Below are 20,515 nucleotides of genomic sequence, written 5' to 3'. Positions count from 1 at the left end.
TGAGTTCGAGTCTCTTGACTGGTATTTTATCCCTTCCCTGATTCGATCCCTCCTTCTATCAAACTATATATGTAAAGCCCCCAATTAACCAAAAAAAAAATTTATTCCAATGGAAATAGAGTATTTTAAAGCACATAAAATAGGCTTTTTCAATTGGGTCTGTCAGACTATTCAATTTCCTGAATGATGCTGAAGTCCAACTAATGGTTCGTGTTATATAACTATAAAAAAAATTAATAATAATAAAATACACCTGAGGGTTGAGTTGCCCAATCTTTCTTAAAAGGAATTTTAAGATATCCATTCTTTCAAAAAATTTACCCCACTCAATCCCACCCCCAACCAGCACCCCCACTTTTCTTTTCCAACCCTTTTTTTGAGAAGTGTAAATTCGGAGTATGATTAAACGCACCCAAATTATCATTTTTAAAAGAATAGGTATCTCAAAAATTCTTTTAATAAAGATTGGGCATCTCAGGTGTATTTTACCCCCAAAAAAAAAATGTTATGTTGTGAATGCCCTGACGTGTGGGTTTTGTTCCACATCGAGTGTGTGAGTGTAGTGTGTTGTCTAATATCACGGTCAGAAAATATATATTTGATGGGATTTTGGAAAGAGATGAAATAGAAAAACAAATTGTGAAAAGTTGTTTGGTAACTTTTCCATCCAACTACCAAACATCCCAATTTCTCATGGGAATGGGGAAAAAAAGTACAACTTTCTCATTAAATAAAAATGCGAGAGATATAAACACTTAAAAGAATTAAAACTAAAGAATCATGCATGAGAGATCGATGGAACAAAAAGATGAAGGGCAGAGGTATGTAGTTTATACACCTATGCAATCAGAGAAACTACTACTTCGGATAACCAATTTGGCTTTGTGCCAGAAAGATCCATAATGGAAGATATGTTCTTATTTAGGAGACTCATGAAAAGATACAAAGAGAGCAAGAATGATATTCATATGGTGTTTATTGACCAAGAAAAAGTCTACAACAGAGTCCCTAGAGAGTTAATTTAACAGAAACTAAAGAAGAGAAGAGTGTCATATAAATATGTCGACATAATTAAAAAAATATGTATAATAGTGTGGTAATTAGCGCAAAAATTGTGGGAGTCAAGGTAGTGAGTTTCCAATTATAATTGGGCTACATCAAGGATCAACCTAAAGTCCTTATTTGTTTGTGCTTATCATGGATGATTTAACCTTAAGTTCTTGTGGTGTGAAGATCATAAGAAATGTGGGATTGGTGTGGTTCTTAGGGATTATCAAGGGCATCCTCTCCTTGCGAAATCTGAAGTCTCTCACTTTTCTAGTATTCTTGATGAGGAAGTGTAGCGGCATGTTGGAAGCTATCTGTATTGGTGCTAAGTTCATCTTAGTAGTAGAGTCAGATTCTAAGGACATCATCAAATACATTTAGAATCAAGCACTTGCAACCTTGCTTACTGCTCCACCTATAATCTTGGAAATCATTCATTTGGCATCATATTTCAAGGAGTGTAAGTTCAACCATATTTCTAGGGATTCCAATTGTATTGCAAATTCCTTAGCTCAAAAGGCCCTGTCTATTGCATGTACGATAGTTTGGTTAAATTCCACTCCGTGATTGATGGAGTCTTGTACAGTGTTCTCCACGCTCTAATTAGATATTATCTGACCAAAAAAAAAAAATAAAAAAAATGAAGACATACAAGATGAGGTTCCTAGGTGTATATCCTTTCCTTTTTGTTGATGACATTATGAGACATATGTAGAGATTAACGTAAAGTTGGAGTTATGGAGATCAACATTGGAATCAAAAGATTTTAAGATAAGTAGAATAAAGATGGAGTATATGGTGTATAACTTTAGCCGCACTATGATGGTTAAGGATGTGATCAATATTGAAGAAAGGGAGATTCCTCAAAGTGATTATTTTAAATATTTGAAATCTATCGTAAATAAAGAAGGTGATATAGATGGATGTGTGACAAAACTAGGAAAGATAAAGAAAGGAGTGACCATATTAGAACTGAATTGGGAATAGCTCCAATACATGAGAAAGTACTAGAGAATTAATTGAAGTGGTATGACCATGTTCAATGGAGGCCTTCAGATGCTTCAATGCAGAGGTGTGATTTGATTTAGATTGAAGGAACTGCAAGAGAAAGGGTTAGGCCTAAAATAACCCTAAGTGAAGTGATGTGGAAAGACATGCATAGCTTAGGTCTTGTATGACATCGAATAAAGCTGATTGGAGAGCAAGGATCCATGTAGCTGACCCCATTTAATTGGGATAAAGCTATGTCACGAATCCAGATGCCTACTGCCCATAGCAACTATAGTAGCGCACTAATGAGGCACGGTGCAATGACCGTCTTACCCCTATTAAACGGTGCCTCATTAGTGCGCTGCTATGGCTGCTACGGGCAGTAAGCCGTAGACGATCATGATCCCTATGTCACTTTTGTTGTTGTTGTTGTTGTTATGCAGTGAAGTGAATAGAGAATCTCCTTGTCCGGGATTAGACTATGGAATAGCGAGTCTCAGCACTAACTCCCATTCTTACTGACTTTTTGGAAACAAGAAGCGCATTGACTCCGAAGTGCCAGGAATCTGCATGTTTGAGTGTTTGACCCACATTGACACTCTCCTCAATAAATATGTAGTTCCCCTATTGAATGATTTGCCCCCCTTCTCTCATTGGTGGGGTTTCGGACTTTAGGTTGTGGGAAACCTCCCTAACTTTTTATTTTTATTTTATGGGAGAATGATGTATACTGTACACACAGGTAGTACTCCTTGATCATGTAAACTTTCTTCTAACGATTCTTGAGGTACTCCCCTATAATGTTTGTTTGATCTAATTTGGATTTTAAGTTAATATAAGTTGGGGAAAGAGATTGATGCCTGGTCACGTGGCTCCCTATGCCCCTGCACCAACATAGGGTCCAATAACAGCTCGCAGGGGCATCTGAACTTTTAGCAAGGTTTGGTTCTCCTCATGGCCACCCTCAAGCATGGGTCATAATTAAAAAGAAGGGCGCACATTCTCCGTCCAAGTCCAGGAGCAAACTGCGCCCAGACACATGGGGTGGGACAAGGGCGGGGTTTGCATCATGGAGGGGGGGTGTTCATTTCGTCCACCCCCATGTGTGTGGGCATACTCTGCGCCCCCAATGTAAAGAACTTTATCCCTAAAAAGAAAGTAGAGGGTTCTTTGACCAAACACATTTGGATACCATGGTAGACCGATTTGTCTTGGTAACAATGGAGACTGATATCGATTTCTGATCAATCCCGTATCGGTGGATTGATACGTATGTGTAAAACTGTAAAAAAATCCATTTTTTTCAAAAGAAATAAGGGTAAATCTGTCCAATCCAGACCGATATCGACCGAGACTGATACCGATACCTATTACCTACTACTAAAACCCTGGGGGATACACACATCAACGAGGAGTGCCGAAATAATTTTGTACATAAGAGGCTGAGAGATCATTTCACGTGAAGAGAGAGAGAGAGAGCTAACTAATTCTCTGCAGCTCCAAACACGACTACTATTTCCCAAACCATCTGCGATGAGAACTAGTGGTTGGGCTTTCAAATACAAAAATGTCAAAACAACCATTTATCAGGTGATTCAAATTTTATGCTACCCAAAGTCCAGGATGAAACCTAGAGAATATATAGAACTATCAGCAGTATTTTCGAACAAGTCTTTCTTAAGTGCCTAATTGTTTTCACAGATCCAGGAAACCAGTTAGTAACAATATCCATGTTCTTGTCTTCACAAGTTAGCCAGCAAACATGAAATATAAAAACTGAAGTAACAGAGCCAAGGATGAATTGCCTGAGGATACCACAAGCCCAGAAGGAGGTAATTGTCGGACGTTAATCATGATCCAAGAATCCCCACAGATGAACCACTCATCTGGCTGCAGTTGTCCCAATCTCTCAATGCATGACAGGTACACGGTGCTGCGATCCATCACCACCTTGCATGGTTTGACCCATGTCTGGAGGGTAGAGTAAGAACCTGGTATCTGATTGATGGTAGATTTCATCACCATTGGAGCCGCTCGTCACATCAGAACAGGATGTGCAAGAAACACCCCCATTCCCATTCTCTGATTGAAATACTTCTGACTCTGATAGATTTCCACCCAGCTGCAGATGACCAGAGTCTGAAGCATCCTTGTCATCAGTTGCTGCACCAGGATTGTTTTGCTGGAGCTTCTTCGCGTTAAGAAAGCGTCCACCAGATCCCCTAACCCTTTTCAATGCATGAAGATGACGAGACTCGTGAAGGTATGGCTGCAAAAAATTTTAAGTGAGAGCACTGACACAGATTAATGATCACAATAGTCCAAAACGATTGTTCAAGACAATCAATAATGATGGATCAGTAAATAGAAAGATACCTTTCGATCCTTTATAAGTTTGTTTTGAGCCTCAAGCTTGGCTCGGGACTGTCTCCGTCTGACAATCGCACGATACTGCTTCGCATTAACATAGATAGGTTCATCTTTGGCAAGATCATGAGGCAGTGGAACTCGTGCAGGTGCAATCCCCATCATTTGGGGATGAATCTGGTCATGTCCCAATCATAGATTCATAGATAAGTGACACGAAATATCAACAGCTACAAGAAAACTATACTTGCGAGCAAAGCACTTAAAATGAACTTGAAAGGAATTCTATCAAATAACAAGAAAAGAACACCAAGCCTTGTTCAGTTGATCATTCATAAGCAACTACTTCTACTGTACATTGACTCCACATGCTAACAAAGTAGTTTTTTGTGTGTGTGTATGGGGAGGGGGAGGGGATGTGGACCGTAAGTTTTTTGGAAACCATGTAATGTGGAATTCACAGGGCTGGAACCCACCAGAGAAACAGAAATCAGTAAAGAGCCTTCCCACCCAACCCTCCCCCCTCTTTGAAAGCAACCATTTCATTTGGTGACCATCAATTGCAGGTTATAATAGCACTCAGAAAAATGTCGGATAATAAATTTTAGAATGAGAAAGAACATCTAGCAAATTTGAACTTAATTCAGAGGATCCAAATAGTCTGCACATTATTATTATTTTTTAGTGGGCGAGCCTTGGCGCAACGGTTAAGTTGCTATAGCAACCATCAGGAAGAAATTATCGTAAATACTTTCAATTTGCCAATATGAATTGATTAACTGTAGTTTAGAGAAGGTAACATGAAGAATTAACCTTAAAAAGGTCAAACCTAAAACTTAAGGTAACATGAAGAATTAGCCTTAAAAAGGTCATACTTAAACTTAAGAGGGGGGATTATGCCCCAGTAGATATTTATGATCATGTACACTCACAAATGTACATATGTATATCAGTATATACATATGTACATATATGTGCACGTGTCTTGTGTCTATGTAATGACATATTATGTATGATTGGGTATATATATTACATATGTATGTGCGTATAAATGTGCATGTGTCTGTCTTTTGTCTATGTAATGGCATATTATGTATGATTCAGTGGATGGGCAAGCAGATTCCTGCGACTCGTAAGTCAGAACACTCCCTTGAAAATTAATTAAATGAAAGATACAATGGAACATACGATTCTCTCACTCTCTCCCTCCCCCTCCTTATATATCATGGTTTTAAAAATTGGGATTCAGATCGGAATCGGCTGACACCAACCCGATTTCCACCACTCCTAATCGTTGATTCCTGAATTGCAATCACATGAGCTGAATAGGATCCATATCGACCTGTTCCTAATAATTTTCTTTATAATTCATCTTGAATCAGACTGATTCATTGATTCATGGGCCGATTCCTGATTCCTGAACCGATTCAATTTTCACCATAAAATAACTTAAATTCCCGATTCCAGAACCAATTCAGATCGGAATCCTCTCTAACCGATTCCGAATTTTAAAACCTTGCTATAAATGGAATTTTGTAATTCTACTTTTCTCATGTCTAGTTCCAAGAAATGCAAAGTGACTATCAAACACTTTTGATTAAAGTTGAGAGAAAGAGAGAAAAGAAAGAATGATTTGGCTTGTCAATGAGACGAAGGCCACCGCTTTATTTATAATCAAAGATCATTACAAATCTGGAAATAAATCCTAACATAATCAACATGTGCAATATGTGCATAATGAACCTAGACACTCTAATGTATCTGGGTCCGGGTCACGAGTCACTGGGTCATCCGTTAATACTCCCCCTTAAGTTGGTGCATAGTTATCTCGCATGCCCAACTTAAATACAATAGGATGAAATGACTTAGAAGTTAAACCCTTGGTGAAAACATCAGCCAATTGATTCAGTAGTGACAAAAGATATGCACATCAGGCCTTCTTCAAGCTTTTCCTTAATGAACTGGCGATCCAGCTCAATATGTTTAGTTCGATCATGTTGAACTGGATTATGGGAGATGCTGATTGCAGCCTTGTTGTCACAGTAGAGTCTCATGAGGTCTTCAAAAGTAGCACCCAGATCTTTGAGAATGATCTTTAACCAGAGTAGTTCACAAACTCCTTATGCCATGGCTCGGTATTCAGATTCTGTACTTGGCCTGGATACAACTGACTATTTCTTGCTATGCTATGTGACCAAATTTCCTCCTAAGAAGGTACAGTATCCAGAGGTGGAACACCGATCATCTATGGACCCTGCCCAATCAGGGTGGAAAGTGGCTATGGATACAGAGATGGATGCTTTATTATCCCGCTAGACATGGACTCTAGTGGCTTTGCCTCCAGGTAAGGATCTTGTGCAGTGTTGTTGGGTGTACACCATCAAATACAATTCAGATGGCTCCATTGAATGACTTAAGGCCCGGCTAGTTGCCAATAGGGGTGTCAACCAGTCAATGACGGTTGGTTTCAGTCGGGCTTAATCGGGCACCCCAAATTTAAAACTCGCACCGTTCCCGACCATTTATGTGATTGAGTTTGGAGAGGCCAGACATGGTCATGGTAACAATCGATCGGTTGTTACCGGGCCATAATTGGTGTAAGTAGCTGTTGAGGGGCTGTGGGGATTCGTGGCGGCAATCTCTGATGTTACAGTCAGAGAAGCTTGATGTCAACTTACCTCCCTAAAAGCATTATGCACTACTCTTTTTTAATGCCGATATGAGATAACGATCTAAAAAGATCCGTAAATTACTAGTAAAGTAGCGATCCTCAAACAGAAATTTAAAGCCCTAAATACAGAGGTCTCTTAGAAGTGGTAGTGTAAGAAGCGCGCTATCCTCTTTGTCTTGAAAGAAAGTGAGTAAGCGTATACGTTAGGTAAGTAAGCGGCGTAATAAGCCGGCCTTTGTTGAAAGAAAGTCAGAAAGTCCCCAATTGAACTAGAAAGAATAAGATTTTGTATTTCCTTGTCCCGGCAGATGATTATTCATCTGTTTCTCACGTTCCGTGAATAGCTGGGACATTGAGGAATATCCAGAAAGGCATTTCGGGAATCGGCCTAAAATAACTTGTGCAAAGGTGATCTAAAACAAAGAACGAACTTCGATTCTTTGGATCTACTTCCAACAGAGCTTTGACGACTACTCCTTACTCCAGATCCAGCAATGACTCCTCCCTTCATATCCGGCGGCCTTGCTCTGTAGATCTACTACACTCCAAAGCAACACCACCGCCAGGTCCAGATCTAGTGGCAACCTTGCGCAACGGTGAAGTCATGTTCATGCACAATGATAATATCATCCGTCATCGGATCTTCTTCTCGAACAGAAATTTCTAGCTTTTCGGTCTCTTGATCATCTAGCGTCTTAGGGTTTTGCCTTCGGAAAGTTGGAACAGCAAAGAAGAGAGAGCAGAGAGGAAGAGGGAGATAGAGATATGGAAATCAAATAATGATGAAGAGACCGGCTCTAATGGAAATGGGGCGGTTTTAGAATTTAGTAGTGGGGTGATTTAAAACAAAAAACATGGATCGAGGTGAGGTGGTGGAGCAAGAGTGCGTGAATGATGGACTACTGTGGCTCATAATTCATTAAATATATCTCTCCTTCATAATGTAAATATAATTTATTATTATATCAATCAATCAATACATACTATATATTATTCGGTCAGTCAGTCGAGCTAGTTGATTGCACTGGGAACGATCGAATAATAATCAGTCGGTCTCAAGCCCGGCACGTTTATTATTCGATCGTGCCGGTTTCGGGTTTCGATCGGTCGGGACCAAGGTACTAAAACTCGGGTCTCGGTACCAACTTGGCTCTTGGAAAAACCAAGACAAGTCGAGATCTCGCCGAGTTGGTGCATTTTTTTTTTCCAACTCGAAGCCTCAACTTTGGGTCAACTCGAGATCTGGACCCGAAATCCGAGATCTCGCCGGGATCTCACCGAAATATGTCGAGTTTTGTCCAGTTAGGTAAGGTATTTAAGTGGTACGTGGGTAAAAATAATGGGTCGAAACCGAGATCCGAGATCTCGCCGAGATATTGCACTTTTGAGACTCGCAGGCAGTCTCGTCTCGGCTTTTCCAAAAACCGAGGAACTCGGCGAGATCTCACGAGTTCTCGAACTATGGTCGGGACAAGTCGGTGCTACCGGTGCGGTCTTAGAATTGATACCCCTAGTTACCAAGGGTTATACTCAAACATATGGTGTCGACTACTTTGAGACCTTCTCCCCTGTCAGCTCGGTTGAAATCTGTTCGTGTGCTTATTTCTCTTGCAGTGAACCTCGATAGGCCTTTGTATCACATGGATATAAAAAATGCCTTCCTATATGGTGATCTTGATGAGGAGGTATATATGGAGCAATCTCAAGGGTATGTTGCTCGGGGGAAGAATTCTACAAGGGTTTGCAAGTCACATAAGGCTATATATTGTTTAAAACAATCACCTACAGCCCAGTTCAACAAATTCAGCTCTACAGTTACTCATTGCGGTTTTTCACAATGCTATTCTGATCATTTTGTATTTGTACGGCGCTGAGGGTCTAAGATAATGGTATTGGTGGTTTATGTTGATGATATCATAATATCTGGAGATGATATATTTGGCATTGCAAAGGCTTATCTACATCAGCATTTTCAAATGAAAGATTTGGATGCTCTTAGATATTTTCTGGGTATTGAGGTACTACGAAGTAAGAAGGAGATCAGTTTGTCACAACGGAAGTATATTTTAGACCTATTATTTGAAACTAGTATGCTTGCCTCCAAACCAATTGAGTCTCCTATGGATCCCCATCAGAAGTTTGGCAGTACTATTGGAGAAGACTTCGATGATCCGCACCGATACAAAAGGTTGGTGGGAAAATTGATTTATTTGACTGTTAGTCGCTCTGACATATCCTCTGCAGTTGGGGTCATTAGTCAATTAATGCAATCACCGAAGACAATACATCGGGAGGCACCTTGTTAGATCTTGAGATATTTGAAGGGGGGCTCCAGGAAAGGGGCTCATTTATTGTCCTCATCGGAATGTTGATATGGTAGGATACTTTGATGCTGACTGGGCTGGTGCTGATGGAGACAGAAGGTCTACTATAGGGTTTTGCACATTTGTTGGTGGAAATCTAGTCATGCGGTGCTGCAAGAAGCAGACCACTGTGGCGAGATCCAGTGCTGAAGCTAAGTATACAACTATGGCTCATATTGCAGCTAAGTTAATGTGGTTAAAGTCTCTTCAAGAGTTCGGTTTTCCAATCCCTCAACCTATGGAGATGTTCTGTGACAACCAAGCTGCTATTTACATCACCAGCAATCTAGTATTTCATAAAAGGACAAAGCATATCGAGGTTGACTATCATTTTGTGCGGAGTGCCATAATAAAAAAGCTCATTGTTACGCCTTTTGTCTCTTCTACTGATCAAGTTGGGGATATGTTTACCAAGCTTCTGTTTGGACCTGCCTTCCACAAGAATTGTTTCAAGCTGGGCATGAGATGACCTATATGCTCCAGCTTGAGGGGGAGTGTTAAAGTCTACCGATTTATAGTTGTAGGGGTACATGACCTATATGTACCATGGGGGTAATCTATGTCATGTACACATATGTTATATATGTAGCTAGCAATATTCCTTCTTGTGGGTTACTTGTTTTGGTAGTTTCTAGATTGGTTTATTTCCTAGTTTGTGTCTATTTCAGTTTCCTTTTATATCTAGAACTCTAGGTTGTAATTTCTGATTATATAAATGATTTAGGGGTGAGCTTTTACTCACACCCAACTCTGCCTATTTCTGCAGAGCTCCATCTTCTTCTTCCATCGACTTCTTCCTCTTCTCTTCTCTTCTTCTTTCCTTTTGTTTGCTGGTTTGCTAGTTTACTGTACTTAATATTGTTACATATATATAAAATTGGCTACATGTGGACCACATTTAGGCCAAAAGCCTAATTTTGGCTAGTTGGCTTGGCTAGAAATCGCTATTTCGCTTTTTCCCTGGAGATATATTTTAGTGTTATGAATTTGCTCAAGAAAACATATGCAACAGAGAAAGCACGGAAGCATATCTAGTGTTTAACATGAGAATACATTCCTCGAAACACATGAAGTACAAAACTCATATATAAGAGTGCATATTTTCAGCCAGCTTCCTTTGTCACAACTGAAAGTATTAAAACTAAGGATAACAAATAACTTGAAATTACATTGCAATCCCTGCTGGATAAAATCAGTGTAAGTCAGTAGAGAAGCAAACAAAGAAACTTAATGATACTCACCATAGCCTGTGGTCCATACGCGGCCACTAGTCCACTACCATATGGATCAGCATAACAGTATTGAATGGGACCCTGAAACAAGATCACTGAGAAGCATTAGACCCACAATTACCTTGCAACCACCACCCAATGCAGACAAATTGGCTTACCACTGTCTGGCCAAAATCAACTTGCGAAGCGGAAAAAACAAAATCAGGATTTCCCAGTGAAACAACAGGTTTCATGTGAGCTCCTGTTCGCTTTCCATACCTTTCAACAATTCCTGAATAAATGGAAACAAATTCCCTTTGAAATGTGCTACCAGTGTAACAGAGGAGATCTAGCAGACCTCGTATAATCACCAGAAGATAATTGAAAGTTACTCTGAAAAATGTCCTTCCAAATCTTGCACTATAATTTAATGTCATACCAATATCAATGCCAGTTCATGACTTTATGAAATATGAATTTTTTGAAAATCAGTATCTACCAAATTATTATTTTTTAATAAACATCCCCTTTTTATTTCACTGCAAGTAACTCTGACTAGAAACCAACCATGTAAACCACATTTTTGAACACCCACAAAAAATTGAACTCGTTTGAGTATACGAGTGAGTCAATTAGTCAAATCCCTAATCAAACTTCAATTTTAAGAATTATTTTGCACACATTAACGTCCAGATTACAGCCAAGAATTTATATAAGCCTCCTCGTAGCTAATATCAACAAATTCTCCTGAGAATACCAGATATAAGTAAAGTCAACGCCCAGCAGAGATTGGGCTAGTCGAGTCGGAAGGTTGTAAATGAAGCAAGTCAATGCCCAAACATTTGGACCTCCCAAGATGAAGCATTTGAGTAGTAGATCGTCTAGAAAATGACTAGCTCATCCAAGAAAAAGACAAAGAAGGTTTCCTAAATTAAGGAAAGATATCACATATTGACAGCAATAAAGATACACTGTAATGCATGAAGTACGACATTTAACACCATCACAAATGAAGCACACATAGTCAAGGTCTAAAGTACCAGTATTGGGTATCATATCGGAAGGGTGATTTTAAGAGACATATCGTATCGGAGAGACGTAAGATATTCTAAAGATACGTATGGAAGGCCAAGAAATGTGTGCTTAGGATATATGCAAAATACAGTTTTGAAGCATAAATAATATAAAGAAGTACTATGTAAAATATATTTTGTATAAAAAAGAAAACAAAGTACGACGAGACAAGTGCATTCAATTGATTATGTACCAAGGATGAGATTTCTTACATGTACTGATACCAATTTTTTTTAAGGTATAGTATCGGTACCTAAAAATACGATACGTATCATCCGATACGGTAGGATACGTAAAACCTTGCACATAGTATTCTGTACAGGATTAAAATCTCTCTCTCTCTCTCACACAGATTAATGCCGAACATGAAAAATATACACAGTTTTGACACAAAAATGGTAAGACCCTAAAATCACACACACACACCCTCACTTCCCTTCTCTTTGTTTGTGTGTAATTATCTAGCATGGTATTTCAATCTGAGATCAGGTAATTGTGAATTCATTGGGTCTCTACTCACAAGTAATTGAATATCATTCACAGCTGGTTTGCCAGAGTTTTTAGAAACATATGGAATGGAAGATCCTTCAACAAATTATCTCACTTTAACATTCTTCTCCCCACCCCCAAAAAAGAAAAAAAAACATATGGTTGGGTCTTGAGAAGTTAAACATTAAATAACCTAAAAAGATAGGAGACTAGGTTCTGTATTTATTTCATGGGGAAAAGATCCGCACACTGTTGGGGTCCACATGGATGATACCTTGTCCCGACCATTAATTGGTGTAGTATGCAGATTCCTCCCCTGCCAGCGTGGGAAACCCTCTCCCAATAGAAACAGAAAAAGGCAAAAGCAAAGGCCTTTCTTGGAGGTCTGGAGTTTCCCAAGGAATTTTTTTAGATGTACACAGAATCTAACAGTCTGGGAGGCCATTCCCACACCATCAGCTATGTCTGTCATGTGGCACAATGGCAGTAATTGTTGGCACTCACAGTTTGTGTGTTGTCCCCACCATCTAGTCATGTGTTGATTTTCAGTCCAGTTTGGCAATGCTACAGGTCAGAACAATGCGTTAAAATTTTCTGGAGGGGGGGGGGGAACTCAATTATTCTCTAGAAATAGGAAGTGATGAATAAACGAATAAAAAAATGAGTAGAATAAGCCAGTAAGGTTGAGATAGGCTACTACATTTGCATGTGTTGTATTGACAGAAATCTCAGACTATCATACAGTAAGAATGACTAAATCTCTCTCTCTCTCTCTCTCTCTCTAAGCTCTGAAAATTTTATTGACTGAAAGAAGGCCACTATGCTTTACATACCCAAAGTCAGAACTATTATTTCCTCACCCCCCCCCCCCCCAAAAAAAAAAAAAAAGAAGCAAATAACTACAAACAACCAATGCCTTCCAGTTTCCTACAACCTCATTTTCACCATATAACCCACCGATTAAAGATGGCAATCCTCGACTTCAACCAAAAAAAAACCCCTAGTCCATCTGATTATACATTGTGACGGGACTTCAGAATCACATCACCCCACCCAACAATAATGGGATCAGAACCCTCTTGTTTGATGTTTCCCAATTGCACCCTAACCCAAACCATCAAAATACCAGTCACAACCATTCTCACCTTGAGGTTGATGTACCTCAGTTTTGACTGTGAATTGGGTAGACTTCTGGAAGGTGTTTACTGCTCCTGGTATCCTTTTCTTTCCTTGGATAAACTTTATTCATTAAAAAGAATGAGAAAATCCCAAGCTCGTACAAGGAAGACAGTGTGCCAGTTTGGCAGCTCAAGTAAAAGCTTACCAAATTATTTAAAACCTGAATTTGAGAATCCTTTGTAACCAGAAAGAAAGAACACCTTTTTAAAGGCATTTATATCTCATAAAGCATGAAAAAAAGTTACTAAAGTAATTAAAGATGTAAAAGAGAGTCCCAGTGCACGAGGCACCCGCTACTGCAGGTCTACGAGGGACAAAAGTACACAGCCTTAAACCCGCTTCGAGGTGAGGTTGTTTCCATGTTTCAAACCCACAACCTGATGGTTGCACTAGCTCAACTTAACCGTTGCACCAAGGCTCACCCACTCAAAGTAATTCAAGATGTAATAGGTTTAAAGTTTACCCATGCAGTTATACCTGATTGTGCTGAAATGCATTGCCCACGAAGATTGCCTCCCCCAACAGCCACCACATCATGGTGAGACTGCCCAGTTGATTGAGTTGAGGATGAATCTGGATCTTGTAGTTGACCTAAATGTTTAGCATTACCATGCCAGGGTGGAGAGCCCATCTTCAAGCTCAAATTCTTGGGTAGAGATGACTGTAAAATTTGTGAACCAATGAAATTACAAAACAATGGGGCAATTAACAGTTGGCAATGTTGAATGAACAGAACTTTGATCAGAATCCTCTTCGGTAATGTTTTGCCATGCTATTTAATTTCCCTAACTCTTCCCCAGCATCTCTAAGTTAATATGCAAAATCCTCCAAGATAAAACAACGCTGAGGAAGATCTTTTTCACTTGCTTTTCATAATCCTGCTCAAAAGCCCGTTACTCAAATAAGTTGTAGCATAGTGTGGTTATCCAAATCTAATACAGATGAGAAACAGATTTGCAAGAGCATATCAAGTCAAAGCAAAAAAACCAAAGTAAATAAGAAGAGCAATATACAATCAGAACTCATGACTAGGGTATGAACTTTTAGTGAAGAGGAAAAGCTGAGCCACTAGTAATGAATCACAACCTCATAAGAAAGCTTCTTGGAAAAATAAACAAGAGTGAAGACAAAATTCAGCAGTGAAACTACTGCAGCATTGTAAAAGCCAAATGAAAGGATCAACCACATGCCCATGCCAATGGCCGTCCTACAATTATATAAATTTGATACTATGCAGCTATCCATCCAAGAGAGAGAAGGTGTAGACTGCAGCTAGAAGTGTTTACATTCAGAGATAAATCTTCCAATTAATTAATATACCCTCCAAGTGAACAAGCTCAACTATCCCATAATAGGTACAAGCCGAAGACCAAAAGACAACAGCCTCCTTTTCAAACATAGAAGGCAACAACCCTTACTAATACCAGGGGTATTAACAGACTTTAAGAGGTTTCACCTCTCTTGTGAATTGTATTTTGCTAAGGAATGAGTCATCATTCACAGCCATTGAAACTAGCAAATACAGCTTTGCATGGATAAGATCATAGGGAATTTATTACAGCAAGAATCAGGGATCAGTGCTGTCACTTGGCAGTCCATGGACAGCCATTAAAACTAGTAAATACGTCTTTGCATGCTCCATCAGAAGAAAAAAAAACTCATTGCATGGATAATGTCATAGGGAATTGATTACAGCAAGAATTAGGGAGCAGTGCTGCCACTTGGCAGGCCATGGATTGTGCAACATGCTCAAAACCCAAAACTAAAAACAACTACTTTATTTTGTTTCCATTCTAAATATCCATATTTCTCACTCATGCTTTCTATGTTAGACGGTTGCTTCAACATGCAATCTGGCCAGTCAATTTGGATCACAAAAATTATGCATACTTTATTTGGGAAAGGTTCCTTCATGATTACCTGTTTTGCCACATGGCATGATCAGATTGGGCCCAAATATTGTGGGAAGATATACCGCTAGGTCCCCTGCTCAGATGTCAAGTTTCAGCCCAAATGGAGTTTGCCAAGTGCTTTGAAAATCAAGGATGGTCAGAGTACCGTAGGGCACGCATGGACATAAATGGGTAATGTAGAATAGCTAGGCTACAACTAATTCTACAGGAGGATCGTAAAGCAGGCATTCCTTAATTGATCATAGAACTTGTAGCAGATCACACAAAGAAAATAAAATAAAAAAAGAAAGAAAAATAGAAGATAGGACAGAAGAAGGATAGTTGGATTGAGCCTCTCACTCTCTCCCAGGAATCTCACCCATGGCCTCTCACCGTACCCGCCTCTCACAGCCATTAATGGCTTTAACCAAGCTCATTCTTTTTTTTTTTTCTTTCTCAAACTTGTCCTGGCTGGTTATCAACCTATTCCTTTATTTACAATTCCAACTGATTACATCCTAGGTTCTTCTAGAAATATCTCATAAACAAAAGTCCAATTAAAATAAAACTCCTATTACTAATCTAGAAAATAAGTAAAACGATAAACCACGCATGGCAGCAACCAATTTTGATTCCAAATACTCCACGCAAGCAGTCATGGGCCCACCAAACCTGAGTAATTACCTCCTCTTTAGTCTTTACCACATTAAAGGAAATAATCCTAAATTATATCTAACTCTAATTACATCAAATAACATAATCATATCCTAATTAGAAACCTATCTAAAATTTCTGTAGAAGTCCTCCACACATTGGCAATTGAGTCTTCAAACTGATCTCATCCAGCTGGCTATGGGGCCAACCAGATCTACTAAAAAGTATTCCCAAACTCAGCAAATATAGGCTGTGAGTCTGTGACACTCTTCATGCGAACACTGTTTTGGTCTTTTCTTCTTCAAGTTTTTCCACATAATCTGGACTTGGGCTGCCTTAAGTGATGCTCCATCGAACCAACAAAAACCTGCCACATCATCAGACCAGGCTGCCTCCCACAGCAGTTGAATCCCACAACAATACTGGGCTGGTTTTGGGGCCTTATTCCTATGGCTACATATGGAATTTTGATCTACATCAATGGGTATCCATGCCAATACACAAGGCAGTATATAGTTGAATTTGAGTCATAAATTTGACAGTTGGCCTATCCATACCGTCCCCCGTCTATGCAATAGTCAGAATTTCCACATCATCCTGCAGCATGGCAGAATTAGGGGTCTCATGGAGAGAGTCTTCTCTACACTGGACCAGCTAAAGGTAAAACTGCCAATATATAATAACTCCAAATGTTATATATATGTATATGGGTCCTACACGTCACAAAACAGAGTGAAAAAAAATCTTTCACTGTTTTATTCTTAACCTTATTTTTATGTTGAATAGTAGTTAAGAACATGGGTAATTATGTAATTTCAATATACTAGAGTAGCCACCTATGCTTCATCTTCTTTTTTTCCTTCCTACTTTCCCTCACCCCCTCTGCCGAACGGTGGGTTTCTGATATAGGATCTTGACAACTGTGAAATGGAATAGGTTAACCTAACGTCAGACCACTCTCTCTCTCTCTCTCTCCCCCTGCGCCTCATGCCCCAAAGCTTCTGTGATCTGGAGCTTTCTTCAACTTCATGGGCTTCAAAACTGGTTTCTATTGTTGAAGTTGGATCGTGGTGGGGATCAAATCTGATCTGGACTTTGCCTGCAAATCTGTTCTATCTTTCCCATCTTTTTTATTGTAAAAAGAAAGATAAAATTCTAATGCAATGAATGAAAAAGAGAAAATGGAATCTCTACTTAGCATCTGCCCTGCCCCCTTCTCTCTCTTACATGTATATTACTGTATTTTTTAGTAATTCTGATGCAACTTGGGAAGAACAACCAAAAATATCTGGAGGAGTTTCTGTATTGGTTTGCAATGAGTTATTTTCTTCATTGGTCTTGGTTAGTAATGGAGATTTGGGTGTCTTTTTGTAGACCATAGTGCAGTATCTCTGTGCACTTCTCAGGCAATCTGGGAACTACTATAAATGGGTACCCTCCTTGAGAGGGTTGTGGATTCAGATTCCGTGCTCGAGCTGCTATTTGTCCATATGTAGGAAATAAGAACAGGGGAAACAGTCAGAACATTTCAGGATTTTGCAAGGTAGATGGAGGGGGAGGGAAGAGCACAAGGTGGGAGCAGGGCAGGGGAAGGAGACAACACAGGACAGGTGGCTGCAGGGTTCACGTGTGGGGAGAGAGAGAGAGAGATTCCACCTCTGCTGTTGGCCAGGGAGTGCCGGAGTAATCGGTTGTTGGCAATGGGTGGAGATTAAACTTTCAGAGCTTGCTAATCTGCATCTGATGGGAGAGCCAAAGAGTGAGAGGAAGTTTGTGTAAAGTGAATTTACAAGAATTACCCCTCCACTCTTATTTAACAAAAACTCTTGTGAGGGTCTATAAAATAATAGTGAAACGAACTCATTCACTCTTCATAGTGCTACAGAAGAAAACCTTACGTATATATATAGTTTCTTACAACTAAAGGCAGCTCTCTGGCACATGCTTTCCGGAAGACAATCCAGCATAAACAAAACATAACACGTAGCAGTCCAATGAACTTTCAAATTCAGTGGAAATATTCACATCATCGTCCAATCACGGTGCAATTATCTGACCAATCTGACTTCTACATGTGTCAATATATACCCAAATTGTTTCAAAAAAATCAAATATGCTTGAATAACAAGGAACATTTTTTTTTTGGGGGGGGGGGGACCCCATGCATAGTGGACCAAAAGGTTGAGATCAGCAACCAAGTTTAACAGGCAGGAGGCAGGCCTATCCAGGAAATCCCACATCATTCCAATGATGAGAATGACCAAGACAAAACTCCACATGGCAGTTATGGCATATATGTACCGAATTGGCTTCCAAGATATTGCCAGAAACAAGTTTTCAATTTTAAGATACAAATCAAAGTATATGTATGATGTAGACATGTGGAATTTCTCATATAATCAATAAAAAATAAACTTTTTGTGTTGGTTAATTGACTGTTTGAACTAAATGGCTGGTGATTAGACCATTGGGACAATGGATGAAAGAGAGAAATATTTTGATCATATTCCAATTATGAGTGGCAGAAGATCTTAACTCCAAGTTCTCTGATGCAGGCAGGAATTCCTACACCGTATTATGATGCTCCCGCCTACATAGGACTATAGGAGCATTATTTTATTATGAAATTATGGAACATAATCAGTATTTTGTATTTTTGGGGATTTAAATAGTTGGTTGAAGACTTTCATGTAGCTTTCATCTAATTCTTGAGAGGTCTAATTTGCAGAGTGGTAGCAGATCAGTTGAGCCATGTTATGAGCAAGACAAGTCAAAGTAGTTAGTCAAGAAAATTAATCTTTACGAATATGAGTAGCTCAAGTTTTGAATATTGAAGTATCTGGCTGAAGTAGATACAGGTCCTACATTTGGATACAGTCGCTTTATTGTTCATTATTTTACTCATTTTTATAGGACTAGGATAAACCAATGTATTTATACAAACTGGTCATAGCTAGCATTGTCATCAGCGAATATTGAATAAGTTTTTGGTCGCTTCCAGACATACTTGAGTGTTTGCCGGGACCACATTGTTCCTTGGCTGCAGTCAAGGTTTGGCATCACATTTGGATGTTTACATTGCTTCTGTTTTTGAAGGATTGACTTTTCGTTTTTTCCTTCCCCCCCCCCCCCCCCCTCCTCTTGACTGGTTGTTCCTTGTAATTTGTTCTGTTGCTACTCAGGCATTTAAGCTTCTGGTCAGTTCTATAGTTCTTAACTACTCTCCATTATCTTGATCTTCCTTCAAAGAATTCTTTGACTTCTTAATCCCCTATTTCCTTATCATATTTCAGTTTTCAAATAATAAGCATACTTTTCCTTAATTTGGCAGTGGTACACTTTGACTTCTTTGGGCCCATTTTTCCACAAGGGTAGGATCTTAAAATCATCCTACATCAACCTCTAGCGTAAATGCAACTCTTACTACTATACAATATGATATAACTAGAACAGTCTGAAACAAAAATAGGCCAGATCCATAACCTTGGTCACAACAGTCTTCTTTTAAAACTCAGAAAGGGTGTCTTGAAGGATTCATTAGTTAAAATTACATTCTCAGAAATCATCACTATCAAACAACCTATTCCTACCTCATCAACTTCATGAGCCACATATAGAAAGAAATTGAAGACTTGTCAATTATTGTACCAATAGTTTTTAATGTTTCTCACACCAGAAAATTTCAGAAAAAAGCAAATAAGATTAACAATAGAATCAATCCACTAATCCCAGAAATTCAACAAGGTAACACCTATCAAAGTAAAATACAAACCTAACAAAGAAGCTAATGATCCATCCCAAAAAAAAAACTAAAAGCTAATGAGTAACTTCTTGAAATCAGAAGTGAAAGAGCCGGTGCACACCAACACAAGGTCCTAGAATTGCAATAAAAATAGTGTGAGCTATAAGCCTAATATGCTGCAATATCCTTACCTCCAACAAAAACAGAAAACTAGAAAGAAGAACTGCCCCAGCTTAAAATGAATTAGACCGGTTTCTTGATAAATCAAAGGGTCAGGATGAATCTGGAAAAAAGGGGTAATGTTGGGTCTTTCTCAAACCCTTTTGGCAATCACACTAAGGGCTTTTGGGTTATCCCAAGTTACTCATAGAACACAAAACATGTGTAAACAAAAGGCTTACTGCTCGAAATATATAAAGCAGTAATAACAACTAAAGAAACAAAAATCATGTGAACCTTTGCTGCAATTCCAACTTATTAACTTCAGTTTTATTAATTAAATAAAAATTACAGGGTCAATCAATCTCCATAGCAAAATAACGAAAAGCACTACTCCAATAACTCTACTCGTGGCTAAATAGAAAATGCAGACTGCCAGTTCATTACAAAGTTTTTTTTTTTTAATCATGTCATTACAAAGTTCAGATGTTCAGTTTCAGTAACATCTCCCCATTTTTAGAATTCTTATAGCCCTTCCTATGCACAGTTTTATCACTAAGTCAATAACCTATACCGTACTTCTATTTTTGGAATCACTATAACATTCATAAATAACTCAAGGTTCAAGCACAGTAACATTTGGAGAGCCCATTTTTACAGAAAATGGCCAGCAAGGA

At 39.0% G+C, this 20,515-nt stretch overlaps 1 pseudogene; it reads right to left on the bottom strand.

Moving 5' to 3' along the window:
- Positions 1-3,659: 3,659 nt before the first annotated feature.
- LOC122655045 lies at positions 3,660-14,990 on the bottom strand (annotated as a pseudogene).
- Between the last annotated feature and the right edge of the window lie 5,525 nt (positions 14,991-20,515).

The sequence above is a fragment of the Telopea speciosissima genome, chromosome 3 (genome assembly GCF_018873765.1).
Source record: "Telopea speciosissima isolate NSW1024214 ecotype Mountain lineage chromosome 3, Tspe_v1, whole genome shotgun sequence".
In the NCBI taxonomy this organism is placed as follows: domain Eukaryota; kingdom Viridiplantae; phylum Streptophyta; class Magnoliopsida; order Proteales; family Proteaceae; genus Telopea; species Telopea speciosissima.
The sequence above is the reverse complement of the archived record's forward strand: the minus strand, read 5'-3'. Positions and strand labels throughout refer to the sequence as shown.